Raw genomic sequence first — 21,643 nt, forward strand, 5'->3', positions numbered from 1 at the left:
TTGTCTGTCTTCAAGTTCTCACCATTCAATGTTATGAGTAGAAGCTCAAAAGGAGGCAGATAAGGGGGAGTCGGTTTGTGGTTTTAGTTTCGGACCCTGGCTGCCGGCATGGGATGGAACGACAGGGCCCTGATCGACCATTATCGCTGCAGTCTGCGCGAGGACGTCCGTAGGGAGTTGGCCTGCAGAGACACCACCCTCACATTCGACCAGCTGGTGGACCTGTCCATCCGGCTGGATAACCTGCTGGCTACCCGCGGACGTTCAGATCGGGATCTGTTGGTTCCATCCCCCCGCACCCCCTCTCCGATACCCATGGAGCTGGGAGGGGCGGTGCGCAGGGAGAACGGAGGGAGTTCCACGTCCGTTCTCTTATTCCATGCATAACAGTTGTATCTTTTAGCAATGTTTATTATGACTATTCCTGTAAATTGATGTGGCTCTCTGCAAAATCAAAGGMTCTCTGCCAATGTAAACTCAGATTTTTGGATATAAATAGGAACTTTACCGAAATAAACATACATGTATTGTGTAACATGAAGTCCTATGAGTGTCATCTGATGAAGATCATCAAAGGTTAGTGATTAATTCTATCTATATTTCTGCTTTTTGTGAATCCTCTCTTTGGCTGGAAAAATGGCTGTCTTATTCTGTGAATAGGCACTCACCTAACATAATTATTTGGTTTGCTTTCATCACTGTGGCTGGATTTACAACAAGTGCATCTTTAAAATGGTGTAAAATACATGTATGTTTGAGGAATTTTAATTATGGGATTTCTGTTGTTTTGAATTTGGCGCCCTGCAGTTTCACTCGCCCTCAATGCAACCGCTGTGTCAGATTTTAAAAAAGCTTTACGGAAAAAGCAAACCATGCAATAATCTGAGGTCGGCGCTCAGAGCCCAAAAATATATCCGCCATATTGTGCAGTCAACAGAAGTCAGAAATAGCATTATAAACATTCACTTACCTTTGATGATCTTCATCAGAATGCACTCCCAGGAATCCCAGTTCCACAATAAATGTTTGTTTTGTTCGATTATGTCCAAATTCCTCCTTGTTGTTCTAGCGTTCAGTACACTTTCCAAACTCACGACGCGCGGGCAAGTCCAGCGGAAAGTACGGACGAAAAGTAAAAAAAAGTAATATTACAGTCCGTAAAAACATGACAAACAAAGTATTGAATCAATCTTTAGGATGTTTTTAACATAATTCTTCAATAATGTTCCAACCGGCGAATTCCTTTGTCTTCAGAAGTGCGATGGAACAGAGCTCGCTTTCACATGAACGCGCATGGTCAGCGCATGTTCAGCTCATGGTAGACCTTACTCAATCCCCTCTCATTCRGCCCCACTTCAGAGTAGAAGTATCAGACAAGGTTCTAAAGACTGTTGACATCTAGTGGAAGCCTTAGGAAGTGCAACATTACCAATATCCCACTGTATCTTCAATAGGAGCTGAGTTGAAAATCAACCAACCTTAGATTTCCCACTTCCAGGTTGGATTTTTTCTCAGGTTTTTGCCTGCCATATGAGTTCTGTTATACTCACAGACATCATTCAAACAGTTTTAGGAACTTCAGAGTGTTTTCTATCGAAATATATTAATAATATGCATATTCTAGCTTTTATGGCTGAGTAGCAGGCCGTTTACTCTGGGCACGCTTTTCATCCGGAAGTGAAAATAATGCCCCCTACCCCAAAGAAGTTAATGCCCTCCTTGCCTGGTCAGTGAGTTTTTTGGTGGGTGGCCTTCTCTTGGCAGGTTTGTTGTGGTGCCATATTCATTCCATTTTTGAATAATGGATTTAATGGTGYTCTGTGGGATGTTCAAAGTTTTGGATACGTTTTTATAACCCAACCCTGATCTGTACTTCTCCAGAACTTTGTCCTGACTTGTTTGGCGAGCTCCTTGGTCTTCATAGTGCCGCTTGCTTGGTGGTTCCCCTTGCTTAGTGGTATTGCAGACTTTGGGGCCTTTCAGAACAGGTGTATATATACTGAGATCATGTGACACTTAGATTGCACACAGGTGGACTTTATTTAACTAATTATGTAACTTCTGAAGGTAATTGGTTGCACCAGATCTTATCTAGGGGCTTCATAGCAAAGGGGGTGAWTACATATGCATGCACCCCTTTTCCGTTTTATATTTTTTTGTATTTTTTGAAACAGGTATTTTTTTTTATTTCACTTCACCAATATGGACTATTTTGTGTATGCCCATTACATGAAATCCAAATAAAAATACATTTAAATTACAGGTTGCAATGCACCAAAATAGGAAAAACTCCAAGGGGGATAAATACTTTTGCAAGGCACTATACACTGTGCTCCCTGGCTTATGAAAGCCATGCTTTGTTTAATATCGATCTACCCTTTAGTGCTCATTTGAAATTATTAAAAGATTGGTTTGCCGAGTCCCCTGTAAAGGTACAGTGTATTGGATGAATCATCTCACTCATTACAACTATGAAGACAAAAGGGAGAGACGTAGAGAAAGAACACAAGAAAGACGGAAATAGACATAAGAATGACAGAGGGAGAGAAAGAAAAAGCCCTCAGCAGATCTTAGGTACTTCTAATTAACTACTGTCCCATCTCTTTTATAGCATCAGAACACAAATTGGTTCCAAATCAAATTGCTTCCCAGTTTCGAGGGTTTAAACAAAGTCAGGGAAACCAAGGGACGAAACGTATATTCGTGAGTGGCATATTTGAAACCCTTGGTGTAGTAGGGCTCTTTCACATTCAAAGTGCTGCAGACTTGCCCTGTTTTATGGTACAGAATATATACTGAGTGTACAAAACATTTCCATGACAGACTGACCAGGTGAATCCAGATGAAAGCTATGATACCTTATTGATTTCACCTGTTAAATCCACTTCAATCAGTGTTGATGAAGTGGAGGAGAGAGGTTAAAGAAGGATTTTTAAGCCTTGAGACAATTGAAAAATGGATTATGTATGTGTGCCATTCAGAGGGTGAATGGGCAAGACGAAAGATTTAAGTGCCTTTGAACAGGGTATGGTAGTAGGTGCCAGGGGCACCAGTTTGAGTGTGTCAAGAACTACAAAGCTGTTGTGTTTTTCACGCTCAACAGTTTTCCGTGTGTATCAAGAATGGTACAACACCAAAATGAAAATCCAGCAAACTTGAATCAACTGTGGGAAGCATTGGAGTCAACATGGGCCAGCATCCCTGAGAGCGCGGTCGTTGGGGAGGCTTGAAACATGAATTGGGTATGTGAGCCATCCACGGCCCATTGTCAAAGCATGCGGACACACCACGGGATGATCATTACTGGATTACGTATAAATACATATAAAGTGCCCATGTTGACACAAATGCTTCCCACCTGCTTCCCACCTGGCACTTACTGGCACCTACTACCATACACCGTTCAAAGATATTTCAATATTTTGTTTTGCACATTCACCCTCTGAATGGCACACATAGTATCAAGTTTTAGTGAAGACCCAGAAAAATGTTACTAGAACAGGGGGCAGGCAAAACGACAGGTCAAGGGCAGGCAGAGGTCAGTAATCCAGATCAGAGTCCAAAAGGTACAGTACGGCAGRCAGTCTCAGGCAGAATGTTCAAAACCGGGAAAACTCGAAAACAGGAAATAGAAACAAACAGGAGCAAGGGGAAACCCCTGGTAGGCTTGACGAACAAAACGAACTAGCAACATACAAACAGAGAACACAGGTATAAATACACAGAGGATAATGAGGGGAGATGGGAGACACCTGGTGGGGGGTGGAGACAATTACAAAGACAGGTGAAACAGATCAGGGTGTGATACATACACAATCCATGTCTCAAGGCTTGAAAATCCTTCTTTAACCTATCTGCTACACTATACAGTATCTACACTCATTGAAGTGGATTTAACAAGTGACATCAATAAGGCATCATAGCTTTCACCTGGATTCACCTGGCCAGTCTGTTCATGGAAAGAGTAGGTGTTCTTAATGTTTTGTGTATTCGAGTGGAGAGGCAACTATATCATTATCTTTGATATCAACATGGTATACACAGATCAATATAGAAGTAAGTTAACAAATACACACATCCATACTGCCAATAACTCACTGTTGGAATCATTATGGTGTCATTATGGATCTACTATAGCAAAACGAGACTTGAAACGCTACAAATGAAGTACATATCCCTCAGTACTCATAGTGAATGCTGTTCTCAGGAGTCTGCTGTGATAGAACTGGGCTAGAAACATTCTTTAAGTTCCCTTCTCACCATCCCTTGATCCCTTAACCTTCACCTCATTGTGATGTTTGGTGTTTTTACTGCACAAACATACAGTATCAATYGCACTCCACACTGCCCTTTCCCAACTCGACAATAGGAACACCTATGTGAGAATTCTGTTCATTCACTACAGCTCAGCGTTCAACACCATAGTGCCCATGATGCTCATCACTAAGCTAAGTACACTGGGACTAAACACCTCCCTCTGCAACTGGATCCTGGACTTCCTGAATGGCCACCCCCATGTGGTAAGGGTAGGTAACAACACGTCTGCCACACTGATCCTCAACACTGGGACCCCTCAGGGGTGTGTACTCCTGTACTTCCTGTTTACCCACGACTGCGTGGCCAAACACGACTCCAACACCATCATTAAGTTTGCTGACGACACAACAGTGGTAGGCCTGATCACCGACAACAATGAGACAGCCTATAGGGAGGAGGTCAGAGAACTGGCAGTGTGGTGCCAGGACAACAGCCTTTCCCTCAATGTGAACAAGACAAAGGAGATGATTGTGGACTACAGGAAAAGGTGGGCCGAACAGGCCTACAATAACATCGACAGGGCTGTAGTGGAGCGGGTCGAGAGTTTCAAGTTCCTTGTTGTCCACATCACCAATGAACTCTCATAGTCAAACCACACCAAGACAGTCGTGAAGAGTGCATGACAAAACCTTTCTCCCCTCAGGAAAATGAAAAGATTTGGCATGGGTCCYCACATCCTCAAAAACTTCTACAGCTGCACCATCGAGAGCATCCTGACCGGTTGCATCACCGGCTGGTATGACAACTGCTTGGCATCTGACCGTAAGGCGCTACAGARGGTAGTGCGTACGGCCCAGTACATCACTGGGGCAAAGCTTCCTGCCATCCAGGACCTATATAATAGGCGGTGTCAGAGGAAAGCCCATAAAATTGTCAGAGACTCCAGTCACCCAAGTCATAAACTGTTTTCTCTGCTGCCGCACGGCAAGCGGTACCGGGGCATCAAGTCTATGACCAAAAGGCTCCTTACCAGCTTCTACCCCCAAGCCATAAGACTGCTGAACAATTAATTAAATGACCCCCTCCATTTGTTTTGTACACTTCTGCTACTCGCTGTTTATTTTCTATGCGTGGTCACTTCACCCCTACCTAGATTTACAAATGACCTCAACTAAACTGTACCCCCGCACACTGACTCAGTACCGGTACCCCCTGTATTTAGCCTTGTTACTGTTATGTTATTGTGTTACTTTTTATTATTTCGTAAATATTTTCTTAACTGTTCTTGAACTGTACTGTTTGTTAAGGGCTTGTAAGTAAGCATTTCATGGTAAGGTCTACACTTGTTGTATTCTGTGCATGTGACAAATACAGTTTGATTTGATATCAGTGGATACTTATAGTGGTCCAGATAAAATGTCTAACTTTAAAGAGAAAGTTWAAAAAATATATGTATTTCAACATATGTATTTCAAAGGCATCTAGAGATTTGAGATTAAATTGATGAACAGAAAAACGAATAATTCTACTCACTGTGATCTCCCTTCACAGCGTGTCTGGTGTAAAAACAACAGGCAACAATTTGACTACTTAAATGCTTGAGTCGAGAAAAATGAATGGCGCATTGTCAAAGCATGCAGGCACACCACGGGATGATCATTACTGGATTATGTATAAATACACATAAAAAGTGCCAGAAGTTGCGGACTGGGGTGGTCTAGCGGTCTAAGCCACTTCCTCTGGTCCACTGCTACAATATTTCAGCACATCTCCTCTATCTTTCCTCTCTATCTCTATTCAATCCAATAAACATGAAACATGGGACTGCCCCACTCGTTTAAATAATAAAAGGTTGGCCCACATGGCCCCTGGGGAATCGGCATTTGATTCCTTGATCAACCTCTTTCAACTATTTATCCCTCTCTCACCTGTCCCCCTCTCATTATGTGTATCTGAATAAACAACGAATACGAACATTGAACTTTATTCCGTTCTCCTTTAAAGGAATTATTTGTTTGATGTGTTGCATTACTGTGACCATGTCTTCTACTCTTTCCTCCAGGGGAGCCGCTGGCAGGTCGATCCGGACTGGGCGTCCCCCGAGGTTACTGGAACTTCTCCTGGATGGCCCAGGATGAGCTGAACTCCCCCAAGGACATGGCACCGACGTCAGGTGAGAGTCTTGTTATCAGAGCCTCTCAGCTAAACAGACCGGCCCCAGCGTCCTGCGGCCAGGAGAGATGGCACTCTCTTTTAGTGATGTGACGCGTTGCGTTAGCTCTCCATCAACACCCATAAGCGTCCCTGCCTCATTCGCCCTCCGTCTCGTCACTTTTGCTTTTCACCATCCCTGCCATGCTTTAAAGTTAGCAGCATCCGGGATGGTCTTTGTTGAGGTCACTGAATTTCCACTGAAACGGGCAAGTGTTACTGAAAAAAGTCTTACTGTGTTTCAAGTGTGTCTGATACAGTGAAATACTCTGAAACAAGTTTTATTGAAGTGTAACTGAATTTCAAGTGTTACTAAAACCCATACAGTATATGGGAAGAAACAGATGATGAAAGAAGCAAATCATGAAAGAGATATCCAAAGACGACCTTGAGCAAGAGTGGATTTTGTTCAATTACTATTCATTGAATATTTATTAGTCTTGTGTTGTCAAAGAAAATGAGCAATTCTTTTGAAAAGTGGTCTTTCATGAAACTTGGCTGATGTCAAGACTACACAGTAATGCCAAAGTAATGAAGCTTCATTAAATGTCGATTCTTACCAAATCTTATTTCAAATTATCCAGGCATTCAGAAGTAATCTTGCGAGTGCTTGTTTATTTCTGTATGCTAAATCATCAAGTCCATTGGTGCTGCAAGGCAACACAAGGACAGATATTACATATTTAATAAACATACAGTAAGTCGAGAATAAGTCAACTAATTGCTTTCTCTCAGGACTTTAGGCCTCTGCGGCACCAATAATTGTCTACATCAAAGATATCCATTTATTTTAAATGACTGTAAGACTATTTTATATTGTTTCAGACCAGTGAAATGCAACTGCAGTTGGAGGAGTGTGTGAGGCAGATAAGTCCTTGCTACCTACATATCATGTGTGGTGTTCAAGGCCATTTTAGATACAAAAACCTATGTGTTTTCATTTATTGAGGTATTAGTTACAGTTATTGAGTTTTGAGTATATACACTGCCTTTCGGAAAGTCTTCAGACCCCTTGACTTTTTTCACATTTTGTTACGTTAAAGCCTTATTCTAAAATGGATTAAATAAAAAAAGTTACTCAGCAGTCTGAGTAACTACAACTTGATTGCAGTCTACCTGTGGTAAATTATATTGATTGGACATGATTTAGAAAGACACAAACCTATCTATATACTGCCCCATAGTTGACCGTGCATGTCAGAGCAAAAACCAAGCCATGAGGTCGCTGGAATTGGCCGTAAAGCTCCCAGACAGCATTGTGTCGGCACAGATCTGGGGAAGGGTACCAAAAGATTTCTGCAGAATTGAAGGTCCCCAAGAACACAGTGGCCTCCATCATTCTTAAATGGAACCACCAAGACTCTTCCTAGAGCTGGCTTCCCATCAGATTCTTGGTCAGGGAGGTGACCAAGTACCCTATGGTCACTCTGACAGAGCTCTAGAGTTCCTCTGTGGAGATGGGAGAACCTTCCAGAAGGACAACCATTTCTGCAGCATGACACCAATCAGGCCTTTATGGTAGACTGGCAAGAAGGAAGCCACTCCTCAGTTAAAGGCACAGGACAGCCCGCTTGGAGTTTGCCAAAAGGCCCATAAAGACTCTCAGACCATGAGAAACAAGATTATCTGGTCTGATGAAACCAAGATTGAATTCTTTGGCCTGAATGCCAAGCATCATGTCTGGAGGAAAGCTGGCATCATCCCTATGGTGAAGCACGGTGGTGGCAGCATCATGCTATGGGGATGTTTTTCAGTGGCTGGGACTGTGAGACTAGTTACGCTCAAGACAAAGATGAATGGGCAAAGTACAGAGATATCCTTGATGAAAACGTGCTCCAGAGCACTCAGGTCCTCAGACTGGGCGAAGGTTCACCTTCCAACAGGACAACGACCCTAAGCACACAGCCAAGAAAACGCATGAGTGGCTTCAGGACAAGTCTCTGAATGTCCTTGAGTGGCCCAGCCAGAGCCTGGACTTGAACTCGATCAAACATCTCTGGAGAGACCTGAAAATAGCTGTGCAGCWAAGCTCCCCATCCATGTTTGTTTCCTGTGTTAGTGTTTGCACCATACTTGACTGTTTCGGTTGTTTGTTTGTAATTTTGTTCAGTTTAATTATTATTAAATATCTCATTATGGACACTTACCACGCTGCACAGTGGTCCGATCCTTGCTACTCCTCCTCAGACGAAGAGGCAATCCGTTACATTAGCAATTAAACACTGGATTATTAGCTGTGCAGAAGATGGCCAATAAATAGGCCATGGGCCAATAAATAGGCCATGGTGGCGAATTAATTACAATATAGCAATTACACACTGGAATTGTAGATGTGCAGAAGATGAATGTGCAAGTAGAGATATTGGGGTGCAAAGGAACAAAAAATTGATAAAATATGGGGATGAGTTAGTTGGGTGTGCTATTTACAGATGGGCTGTGCAATGATCGGTAAGCTGCTCTGACAGCTGATGCTTAAAGTTAGTGAGGGAGATATAAGACTCCAGCTTCAGTGATTTTTGAAATTTGTTCCAGTCATTGGCAGCGGAGAACTGGAAGGAAAGGCGGCCAAAGCAGGAGTTGGCTTTGGGGATGACCAGTGAAATATACCTGCTGGAGCACGTGCTATGGGTAGGTGCTGCTATGGTGACAAGTCAGCTGAGATAAGGCAGGGCTTTACCTAGCAAAGACATAGATGRCCTGGAGCCAGTGGGTTTGGCGACAAATATGAAGCAAGGGCCAGCCAACGAGAGCATACAGGTCACAGTGGGGGGTAGTATATGTGGCTTTGGTGACAAAATGGATGGCACTGTGATAGACAACATCCTATTTGCCGAGTAGAGTGTTGGAGGCTATTTTGTAAATGACATTGCCGAAGTCAAGGATTGGTAGGAGTCAGTTTTATGAGGGTATGTTTGGCAGCATGAGTGAAATAGGAAGCCGATTCTAGATTTCATTTTGGATTGGAAATGCTTAATGTGAGTCTGGAAGGAGAGTGTACAGTCTAACCAGACACCTAGGTATTTGTAGTTGTCCACATATTCTAAGTYAGAACTGTCCAGTGTAGTGATGCTAGACGGGCGGGTGGGTGCAGGCAGCGATCGGTTGCATTTAGTTTTACTTGCATTTAAGAGCAGTTGGAGGCCACGGAAGGAGTGTTGTATGGCATTGAAGCTGGTCTGGAGGTTTGTTACCACAGTGTCCAAAGAAGTGCCAGAAGTATACAGATTTGTGTCATCTGCGTAGAGGTGTGTAGTAACCTGGTATATTTATGTTTACCAATAGATGGCAGTATTGACTCAAGACGGGGGTTTGCTTACCACTATCCATAGCTATTTCCTATGTCTGCCTATATAACTATGATTAAGAAAGCTTCAGGTAGTTTAAGCCAGGTGCATTAGAGAATGTAATTCTACGTTACAATTAAATACTAAACCGTACTTAAGTCTCATGAGTCGTAACTCTAAGAAGCCTTTAAGGATACTACATATTTGGCGATGAGGATGGAATGCAGTGACCGAGGCTCAGATCATGCCTTACTACACTCGTCGCTTGGCATTGAGTGTTCGAGATGGATGTGTTCTGTGGGGTTCAAGAGTASTTATCCCACCACAAGGGCGGGGTTTGCTACTGAATATGTTGCATCAATCGCATCCAGGTATGTCGAGAATGAAAAGCCTAGCGAGGTCATATGTCTGGTGGCCAAAGATGGACCACGGTGTGGAAAATGAGGTTATCCGGTGTGCAGATTGTCAGAGTAACAGGAAGTCACCCCCACCACCCCGCGCCATTACATCCATGGGAATGGCCAGAAAAACCATGGACACGACTACATGTGGACTACGCTGGACCTTTCCTAGKAAAAATGTTCCTTGTGCTGATTGATTCTCATTCAAAGTTGATGGATGTTTACCCCATGAACACATCAACATCGTACGCTATGATTGAGAAGTTGAGACAAAGCTTCAGTGTTATGGGATTGCCTCAAATTTTACATTTTTTTTTACATTTTAGTCATTTAGCAGACGCTCTTATCCAGAGCGACTTACAGTAGAGTGCATACATTTTATAACATTTTTTTTTTTACATACTGAGACAAGGATATCCCTACCGGCCAAACCCTCCATACCGGCCAAACCCTCCCTAACCCGGACGACGCTATGCCAATTGTGCGTCGCCCCACGGATCTCCCGGTTGCGGCCGGCTGCGACAGAGCCTGGGCGCGAACCCAGCCCAGCCTGGGCGTGAACCCAGAGACTCTGGTGGCGCAGCTAGCACTGCGATGCAGTGCCCTAGACCACTGCGCCACCCGGGAGAATGTTGGTTAGCGACAATGCTACTTGTTTTACAAGCACTAAATTCACCACGTAACGTTGGCCCCTTTTCACCCATCTTACATTTACATTTACATTTAAGTCATTTAGCAGACGCTCTTATCCAGAGCGACTTACAAATTGGTGCATTCACCTTATGATATCCAGTGGAACAACCACTTTACAATAGTGCATCTAACTCATTTAAGGGGGAGGGGGGGGGTTAGGAGGATTACTTTATCCTATCCTAGGTATTCCTTAGAGGTGGGGTTTCAGGTGTCTCCGGAAGGTGGTGATTGACGGATTAGCAGAACGTGCAGTTTAGACCTTGAAGGAGGGGATGAGGAAGATTCAAGGGCCCAGCATTGAAACAAAGGTGTCAAGATTCTTGTTTAGCTACAGGATTACTCCTCAAGCTACAACGGGGTTGTTACCTGCAGAAATGTTGATGTCAAGGAGGTTAAGGTAAACCTTGGATCTCATCAGACCAGACCTGAAAATGAAAATATAACAAAATCAATGGAATCAAAAATGTAATCATGACACCCGAGCCAAACTCAGAAGTTTCTCACCTGGAGATGATGTCTATACAATAAACTATGAGTTTGGTCCTAAATGGATTCCAGCTACCATTGAGGATTGCTCAGGACCAGTATATTATACTGTGATCATCGGAAGTGGACAAAGACTAAGGAGACACGTGGATCAGATCCGAGCTCGAATTCCAGTTACATCCGGAGATCTGGATCAATTCTTAAACGAGCAGGACAGGACATTGGAACGTTCCCCAGAGTTGCAGTTGGACAAACAACCTGAGACCAACAATGCTCAACTTCCTGAGACCACCAGTCCGGGACGACCTCCTCCTGTGAAGTCTCCACAAAGGGACTTTGTTTCACCATCAAGGGGTGAAGATCTGGTGGCACCAGCTACACCACCTCTTCAACGCTCTATTAGAGAGAGACAGACTTTTTCAGATCCTAAAGGAGATAATAAAAAAATAAAGAAAATAACATAGCTCAGAAAGGAATTAAGTTGGGTTATTAGCTTTAAAGGGGTGAATGTAGTAACCTGGTATATTTATGTTTACCAATAGATGGCAGTATTGACTCAAGACGGGGGTTTGCTTCCTGCTATCCGTAGCTATTTCCTATGTCTGCCTTTATAACTATGATTAAGAAAGCTTCAGGTAGTTTAAGCCAGGTGCATTAGAGAATGTAATTCTAAGTTACAATTAAATACTAAACTGTACTTAAGTCTCATGATTCGTAACTCTAAGAAGCCTTTAAGGATACTACAAGGTGGATCAGAGAATCACCAGCAGCAAGAGCGACATCATTGATGTATACAGAGAAAGAGTCAGCCCAAGAATTAAACACTGTGGCTCCACCATAGAGACGGCCAGATGTCCGGCCAGATGTCTCCAATTTGACACAATGAACTCTATCTGAGAAGTAGTTGGTGAACCAGGCGAGGGAGTCATTTGAGAAACCAAGGCTGTTGAGTCTGCCGATAAGAATGTGGTTGTTGACAGAGTTGAAAGCCTTGGCCAGGTCAATGAAGACAGCTGCACAGTATTGTCTTTTATCGATGACGGTTATGATATCGTTTAGAGTGTGGCTGAGGTGCACCCATGACCAGCTCGGAAACCAGATTGCMWAGCGGAGAAGGTACGGTGAGATTYGAAATGGTCGGTGATCTGTTTGTTAACTTGGCTTTCGAAGACTTTAGAAAGGCAGGGTAGGATAGATATAGGTCTGTAACAGTTTGGGTCTAGAGTGTGTACCCCTTTGAAGAGGGGGATGACCGCGGCCGCTTTCCAATCTTTAGCAATCTCAGACGATACGGAAGAGAGGTTGAACAGGCTAGTAGGGGTTGCAACAATTGCGGTGGATCATTTTAGAAAGAGAGGGTCCAGATTGTTTAGCCCAGTTGATTTGTCGTGGTCCAGATTTCGCAGCTCTTTCAGAATATCAGCTATCTGGATTTGGGTGAAGGAGAAATGGGGAAGGCTTGGGCAAGTTGCTGTGGGGTGTGCAGAGCTGTTGGGTAGGGGTAACCAGGTGGAAAGCATGGCCAGCCGTAGAAAAATGCTTATTGAAATTCTCGATTATCGTAGTGTTTCCTAGCCTCAGTGCAGTGGGCAGCTGGGAGGAGGTGCTCTAATTCTCCATGGACTTTACAGTGTCCCAGAACTTTTGGAGTGTGTGCTGTAGGACACAAATTTCTGTTTGAAAAAGCTAGCCTTTGCTTTCCTATCTGCCTGTGTATATTGGTTCCTAACTTCCATGAAAAGTTGCATATCGCTGGGGCTATTCGATGCTAATGCAGTACGCCACAGGATGTTTTTGTGCTGGTCAAGGGAAGTCAAGTCTGGAGTGAACCAAGGGCTATGTCTGTTCTTAGTTTAACATTTTTTGAATGTGGCATGCTTATTTAAGATGGTGAGGAAAGCACTTTTAAAGAATAACCAGGTATCCTCTACTGATGGGAGGAAGTCAATATCCTTCCAGGATACCCTATTGTCCCTCTGATCACTCTGACATCAATGCAAATGTAATTGAAAATATAATCAAACACTCCATGATCTCATGTTGCACAACATTCCTATATGCTATGCAATTGCGTGAGAAAACAGAGCGATGGCCACTATTAAAATGAGGAGGATCCCATCAGCTTTCTATAGGCTGGGTCTACTATATTTATTTCTCAACTTACCTAATATTAAGCACATTGCTTCTCTTTACAACAGAAGTATAGCCTACCTGGCTGGCATGAAAATGAACCATGGGAAAAGCGTTCTCCATTCGCTATTTAAGTGCATAGATGACATGTATTCCCCCCCCCCCTCTTTCGATACAGGTGCATGATCATGGTCCATTCTAAATGAATAAAAAATTCACATATATATTATTTAGTATATGTAAAGATAAGATTAAATAAAGAATAGTCTGATGGGTGACAATATTAACCTACCACTTGTCAATTATATATATTTCACTTGTGAATGATGCCTGGCTTTTGCAGTAAGGCAAGAAACAGCGCATTACGTTTTTTTGCAACTTTTTCAAATCATAGTCACACAACTCATGTAGCCTAGCCCATGGGCCTCTATGTTTTGACAAGGTTTGTATCACAACTAAAGTGGCCAAATGACTTCTTCAAATGAAGCAAATTAATCCGCTTTACAACCGTTGTAAAGCCTCACTGGCATTCATAGGTGGCGCTTAAGTTTCAAGTTTGGGGACGATMATTTTGCCCATAAAACGGCACCTTTCTAATGCATTACATGCATAATCATATTTGCGGTCACTTTTGACAATGGTGTTTTCACGCTAATCGTTTGCATTTTGGAACATCTGCCATTTATAGCCTACTGCCGTGTTCGCATTGCTGCACACACTGCATAATGTGCCAACTCTAGGCCCAAAAGGCTTCTTAACAGCTTCCACCCTCAAGCCATAAGTGTCACGTGTGCTCCCTCTCCGGCCTCTAGGTCACCAGCCTGCTCGTTAGGGTGCACACCTGTCACCAGCGGTACGCGTATAATGACACTCACCTGGACTCCATCACCTCCTTGATTACATGCCCTTTATATGTCACTCCCTTTGGTTTCTTCCCCAGTCGTCATTGTTCCTGTTTCATGTCGGTTCGCTGTTTGTTTTTCTTGTTTTGTTCATTTATTTAATACATGTATTTACTCCCTGAACTTGCTTCCTGACTCTCAGAGTACATCATTACAATAAGATTCCTGAACAGCTAACCAAATGGCTACCCAGACTATTTGCATTGCTCCGCCCCCCCATTTTTACGCTGCTGCTATTCTCTGTTTATTATCTATGCATAGTCACTTTACCTCTACCTACATGTACATATTTCCTCAATTACCTCGACTAACCTGTGCCCCCACACAGAGGTGGGACCAAGTCATTGTTTTACAAGTAACTTTCACGTCTTAGCACTCAAGTCCGGGTCAAGTCTCAAGTCAAGACCGACAAGTATCAAGTAAAGTCTCAAGTCCTAAACGAGCCTTAATGTGCTCTTCACCAAATGTAATACCATTTCATATTTGTAACAAGAGTAATAGTTAGTATATTACATTTACAAAAATCATGAATGCCTTAAAAAATATATGTATTACTGTCCAAAAGAACTTTAGATTTCCCTGAAAATACATGGGTAGCCATAAGAAAGATCCCCCCCCCAATAGCAATCAACTATCGAGGATCGCTATGGGGCGCAATCGGGCGATGTAGGCTTGTACACAATCGCCCAACCTTAACACACACACCCAGTGTGTGTGGTTACAGTGGACTAACATATGTCAATGGCTTTCGGAACAGCAGTAATATCAGGCAGGATTTAGGCTTCCAACTGCCTAGTCAGTTGTAGCTCAATCTTGGGTGTAATGATCACGTTTCCACACTGATTGATTTAACGTTACGTTAGCCAACATGCTACACTGGCAAAGTTATGAATGATATAGCTGTCGGCTATATTAGCCACGACTTATCGTTCTTTGTGCAGCTTCAAATGTCGAACAAAGTTGGAAGTTGTTGCGCTTCCGTCTGTCATTTTCGTCCCGCATGTTTTGCAAGTTGCAATCCATTTTTTGTTGATACAGCCTAGTCTTTGTATCCGAAAATAATAATTTTGGGTATCATCTTTCCAAGGGCTCCATCTGAATTCACTCGCCAACGTTCCACTGCACTGCCACGCGCAACTTTTTCTCAGCTGGCACAATTTGATTGGCTGCTGTTCGATTAAAACTGTAATCCGTTAAATTAAGAGTTGATGCGCTGCACACTTTTTTTAATAGCGTAATTTTTTATATTTGGGCTTGGGCAGGATATCAAGTCAGTTCGAGTCAAAAGGCTTAAGTCCAAGTTAAGTCACGAGTCATTGGTGTTAAAGTCAAGTTGCAAGTCATCATATTTGTGACTTGAGTCTGACTCGAGTCCAAGTCATGTGACTCGAGTCCACACCTCTGCCCCCGCACATTGACTACGTACTGGTACACGCTGCTAATAGCCCCGTTGCTGTTATTTTATTGTTGCTCTTTAATTAATTGTTATTTTTCTATTGTTATTTTTTTCATTTCGTTTATTTATTACTTTCTTAGCACTGCATTGTTGGTTAAGGGCTTGTAAGTAAGCTTACTGTAAGGGATTCGGTGCATGTGACAAATACATTTTGATTTGAAATAACCTTTTTGTATATAACAATTTTAAGGTAAACGTTCTTATCTGTTGCATCAGCCTCATTGCTTTTAAAGGTTGTTTTGATGCTAGTGGTTGTATACATTGTATACACAACTGTCCCAGATGATTTTGGGAATATTTATTAACGCACAGATGTACAAGTTGACCAATAGAATAGGTCAATTTTTGTCCTATCGGGGATAGTTGATGGATAATGACTATTGCTTTTGCTGTTCGTTACAGTGGCTTGCGAAATTATTCATAATTTAAATCCATTTAAATGTCAGGTTGTAATGCAACAAAATAGGAAAAACACCAAGGGGGATGAATACTTTTGCAAGGCACTGTAGGCCTACTCATCTCGTTGGCTGATTAAAAGTAAATGTAGACAGTTTTTCCAACTGCTTCAATATGCGCCTCGGAATTCTATAAGTTGCATCCCCGATGTGTCTGTCTTCACATGTAGCCTGTGAGAAGGACCAGAGATGACTGTGAGAAGGACCCGATCAAGTGATGGGCATTGGCTAATAAGAACTGAGATATCTGAGAGAGCCATGTGAGTGAGAGGTTCTTTGGAGCACATAGAAGGGAGACGGAAATTATAATTACTATATTCAGCCCAAGGGCACAATGACCACTGGCCGCAAAAGGCATAGATTTTTTKGGGGTGCATTATGACCACGAAGTGAAATTCGAGGCATTATCAAGTGCTTGTCAAATTGTGAATGAGAGACTAATGAAGTGTCTACAGCCTGAGCAAAAAATAATTCAGAGCTCATGCCTTTCAAACAACTTTTTTAAAATCATCATTAGAGTCGCATCATGCAGCCGTACAATGTATTAAAAATCTTAACATATAGCCCAACGTTTGTAGAAAAACTAAAGTTACGTTAATAACTCTAAATTAAGCATACAGAACACATGCACGTGCGCACTCCCTCAAATTATTGAGAAAATATTCATATTTTATTCAGCTTTGTTCAATTGTATTCTTCATACTGTAAAATAATGCCATGGAATTTTAAGCAAATCTTGTCTGCTAAATGAACTTGTGTATCCCACAGCCATTTGGCATAGCCACGTCAGGACCTAACATAAGGACAACTCAGAGTATGCTATTATTTCTGAAATAGACTACATTTTCTTCATATCATGCTTCTTTAGACCTGTCTAAAATAAATAATGGCTTCATTGTGAGCGTGTAGGTTTATCCCATGTGTAACTCTGTGTTGTTTGTGACGCACTGCTTTGCTCTATCTTGGCCAGGTCGCAGTTGTAAATGAGAACTTGTTCTCAACTGGCCTACCTGGTTACATAAAGGKGATTTTTTTTTTGTTGTTGAAATTAATACAAACATTACATGGATTTATTAGACTGTTTTAAATGTAGATGTTCCAAAGGTCTGCATCAGTGGCTTTAAGGTGTGGAAGCCACTAGATGCTAAATGTGTTTATGTTAATTAACAGTCGTTGATTAAGTAAATAAAAAATCTCTGGTTTAATTCAAGCTGCAACAAGGAGACAGCATCAGCATAGAAGTCTACCAGGCCCTCCTAGAGAAGGCCATATAATCACTAACAGGAAAACTCTTCTGTCAACACAAAATCTTGTGGGAAAGACCAAACAAGGCCAAGTGGCCCTGGCGAGGCGCGGTACACAAGTCCAAGTGAGTATCACATCAGCACCTTAAGCAGGTCGAAGGTCATACAGTTATAATTACAGAGGAGAAAAGTCTAACAAGCCTTCTCTGAGCAGGCCCTTATATCCTAAATCACATATGTTCTGTAAACACATAACAAAATGCATAACACTAGGCAGTGAATCACACAGAATGATTCACTGAATACAGAATACAATAACGTGTCCTTGTACCTCCAGTCTGTCGTCAATCACTATCAAAAGATATGAGAACAATCCATCCGTGTTGTTCAGAATGGGCTTCCGCGGCTGCAGCCCCAAATGTTTTCGGTCCAGCCCCGAAACTTTCCATTGTCGAAGAATTGTGAAATTGCAGTCTGTAAAAAAAAAAACCCAGCTCCGGTGCACTTTAGGACCATGCGGACACCTCGGAACAGGTGGGCTGGCCGTTGACTCTGCACCCAGTAACTTCTAAAGTCATTGTGGCATGTTCAATTTGTTTTGTTCCTATGAATTTGGCTCTAATTGTTGTCACTTTGTACGACGGGTCTCCATGTTAATTTAGAGGGAACTGGCCCGTTTGTCCCGACATAAGCACTGCCTGTGCTTGTGTTGCGTCTCGTTCAGTGACGCCCCCCCACTTGCCCCGCAAAAAGGGAGGAAAACAAAAATGACAAAGGAAAGTGCTTCTAATAAGCACAGTGCCTTAGAGAATTATAAAACAAGCTAGTTAGCTGGGAATGAGAAGGACATATATTTTGAACATAAAATGTGCAGATGACCACAACAGCTCAGAACGAGAATGCATCCTCAAATAAGGCCCTTGTGAAGGTAAATCAAATTTAGTGGTGACAAACACGTATTAGTTGACTCACACTGGCATTTTATGTTTGATGGCAATGTGTACGGTTTGGCAAATGTTCAGTTGCCAAAAACACGAGGAGATTGTGGAATTCATCACCCTTAAAATACAAAAAGCATCTCAGAGTGTAAGTGCTACTATCAGGTCAAATCAAATCAAATCAAGTTTATTTTATATAGCCCTTCGTACATCAGCTAATATCTCGAAGTGCTGTACAGTCACCCAGCCTAAAACCCCAAACAGCAAGCAATGCAGGTGTAGAAGCACGGTGGCTAGGAAAAACTCCCTAGAAAGGCCAAAACCTAGGAAGAAACCTAGAGAGGAACCAGGCTATGAGGGGTGGCCAGTCCTCTTCTGGCTGTGCTGGGTGGAGATTATAACAGAACTATGCCAAGATGTTCAAAATGTTCATAAGTGACAAGCATGGTCAAATAATAAATCATGAATAATTTTCAGTTGGCTTTTCATAGCCGATCATCAAGAGTTGAAAATAGCAGGTCCGGGACAGTGGGCGGTTCCATACCGCAGGCAGAACAGCTGAAACTGGAATAGCAGCAAGGCCAGGTGACTGGGACAGCAAGGAGCCATCACGCCCGGCAGCCCGACGGCACGGTCCCAGGGCTCAGGTCCTCCGAGAGAGAGAAAGAGAGAGAGAAGAGAGGAATTAGAGAGAGCCAAGATTTTCAAAATGTTCATAAATGACAAGCATGGTCAAATAATAATCAGGAATAAATGCAGTTGGCTTTTCATAGCCGATCATTAAGAATTGAAAACAGCAGGTCTGGGACAGGTAGGGGTCCATAACCGCAGGCAGAACAGTTGAAACTGGAATAGCAGCAGGGCCAGGCGGACTGGGGACAGCAAGGATCATCATGCCCGGTAGTCCTGACGTATGTCCTAGGGCTCCGGTCCTCCGAGAGAAGAGAAAGAAAGAGAGAAGGAGAGAATTAGAGAGAGCCAAGATTTTCAAAATGTTCATAAATGACAAGCATGGTCAAATAATAATCAGGAATAAAAGTCAGTTGGCTTTTCATAGCCGATCATTAGGAGTTGAACAGGTAAGGGTTCCATAACAGCAGGCAGAACAGTTGAAACTGGAACAGCAGCAAGGCCAGGTGGACTGGGGACAGCAAGGAGTCATCATGCCCGGTTTGCCGTGACGTATGGTCCTAGGGCTCAGGTTCTCCGAGAGAGAGAAAGAAAGAGAGAACGAGAGAATTAGAGAGAGCATACTTAAATTCACACAGGACACTGGATAAGATAGGAGAAGTACTCCAGGTATAACCAACTGACCCTAGCCCCCCGACACATAAACTACTGCAGCATAAATACTGGAGGCTGAGACAGGAGGGGTCAGGAGACACTGTGGCCCCATCCGATGATACCCCCGGACAGGGCCAAACAGGAAGGAGGTCCCCCCGTCGAATTAGCTTATTATGACCTAACAGGCTAAACTGACCCTATATCAGCAGTCTTGCTCTGCTCTGACTCTTTGTGGATATGGGCCAAGAGCTTTAACCGGGCCCAAAACACTTAACATGTTTGGCAAACCTATTGGTTGAAAGCATCCGAGCATTGGGTACTGTTGAGCGCAATGAAATAGTTAAACTTATATTGCCTTCCACACTAGCTTCTACACTGTTTGTTATTCCGAACCAATACTGTACCGACAGGACGAGCTGACAGCCCCACTTGGGTGTAATGTCAGTTCGTTGAGGAACAGGCAGGGGTAGAGAAGTGCACAGTGCGGATAGGGACAGGGTGGAGAGTGGAGCCGAGCGGAGGGAGGGAGGGAGGGGGTGGTGCGCGGTGTGCACTACTGTGCTGCTGCAGGCCCGGTGATAGATCTGAGATGTCTCCACGCATCTGCTCAGCGCTGGCATTTATTACCCGCCGCAAGAGCCCAGGCAGACTGTATGGCCGCTCGCCACCAGCAGCATTGGCAAATCCCCCTTCTTTCTTTTCCTCTCTCCCTCCATCTTTTCCCACGCTAGCGCTCTCTCTCCAACTACTGTGAGATATAAAAAGTATTGGGACAGTCACACATTTTTGTTGTTTTTGCTCTGTACTCCAGCACTTTGGATTTGATATGATACAATGATAATGATTTTAAAGTGCAATCCGTCAGCTTTAATTTGAGGGTATTTTCATCCATATCGGGTGAACAGTTTAGAAATCACAGCACATTATGTACATAGGCCCCCCWTTTTAGGGGACCAAAAGTATTGGGACAAATTCACGTGTTCATGTTTTAAAGTAGTAAAAAGTGAATTATTTGGTCCCATATTCATATCATACAATGATTACAGCAAGCCTGTGACTCTATACATTTGTTAGATGCATTTGCTGTTTGTTTTGGTTGTGTTGGGGGCACGAGTTAGTGGAGCCTTACAGAGCCCCCTCCTGTACTCCCTGTTCACCCATGACTGCGTGGCCATGCACGCCTCCAACTCAATCATCAAGTTTGCAGACGACACGACAGTAGTGGGCTTGATTACCAACAACGACAAGATAGCTTTCAGCGAGGAGGTAAGGGCACCCGGAGTGTGGTGTCAGGAAAACAACCTCTCACTCAACGTCAACAAAACAAAGGAGATGTTCGTGGACTTAAGGAAACAGCAGAGGGAGCAGCCCCCTATCCACATCGACGGGACAGCAGTGGAGAAGGTGGAACGTTTTTAGTACTTCGGCGTACACATCACGGACAAACTGAAAAGGTCCACCCACACAGACAGTGTGGTGAAGAAGGCGCAATAAGCGCCTCTTCAACCTCAGAAGGCTGAAGAAATGTGGCTTGTCACCTAAAAGCCTCACAAACTTTTACAGATGCACAATTGAGAGCATCCTGTCTGGCTGTATCAACGCCTGGTATGGCAACTGCACTGCCCACAACCGCAAGGCTCTCCAGAGCAGACCGCACAAACGCATTGCCGGCAGCAAACTATCAGCCCTCCAGGACACCTACAGCACCTGATGTCACAGGAAGGCCAAAAACATCATCAAGGACAACAACTACTCGAGCCACTGCCTGTTCACCCCGCTACCATCCAGAAGGTGCGGTCAGTACAGGTGCATCAAAGCTGGTGACCCGAGAGAGTGAAAATCAGCTTCTATCTCAAGGCCATCCGACTGTTAAACAGCCATCCCTAACACAGAGAGGCTGCT

The sequence above is a fragment of the Salvelinus sp. IW2-2015 genome, linkage group LG10, assembly GCF_002910315.2.
Source record: "Salvelinus sp. IW2-2015 linkage group LG10, ASM291031v2, whole genome shotgun sequence".
NCBI lineage: Eukaryota > Metazoa > Chordata > Actinopteri > Salmoniformes > Salmonidae > Salvelinus > Salvelinus sp. IW2-2015.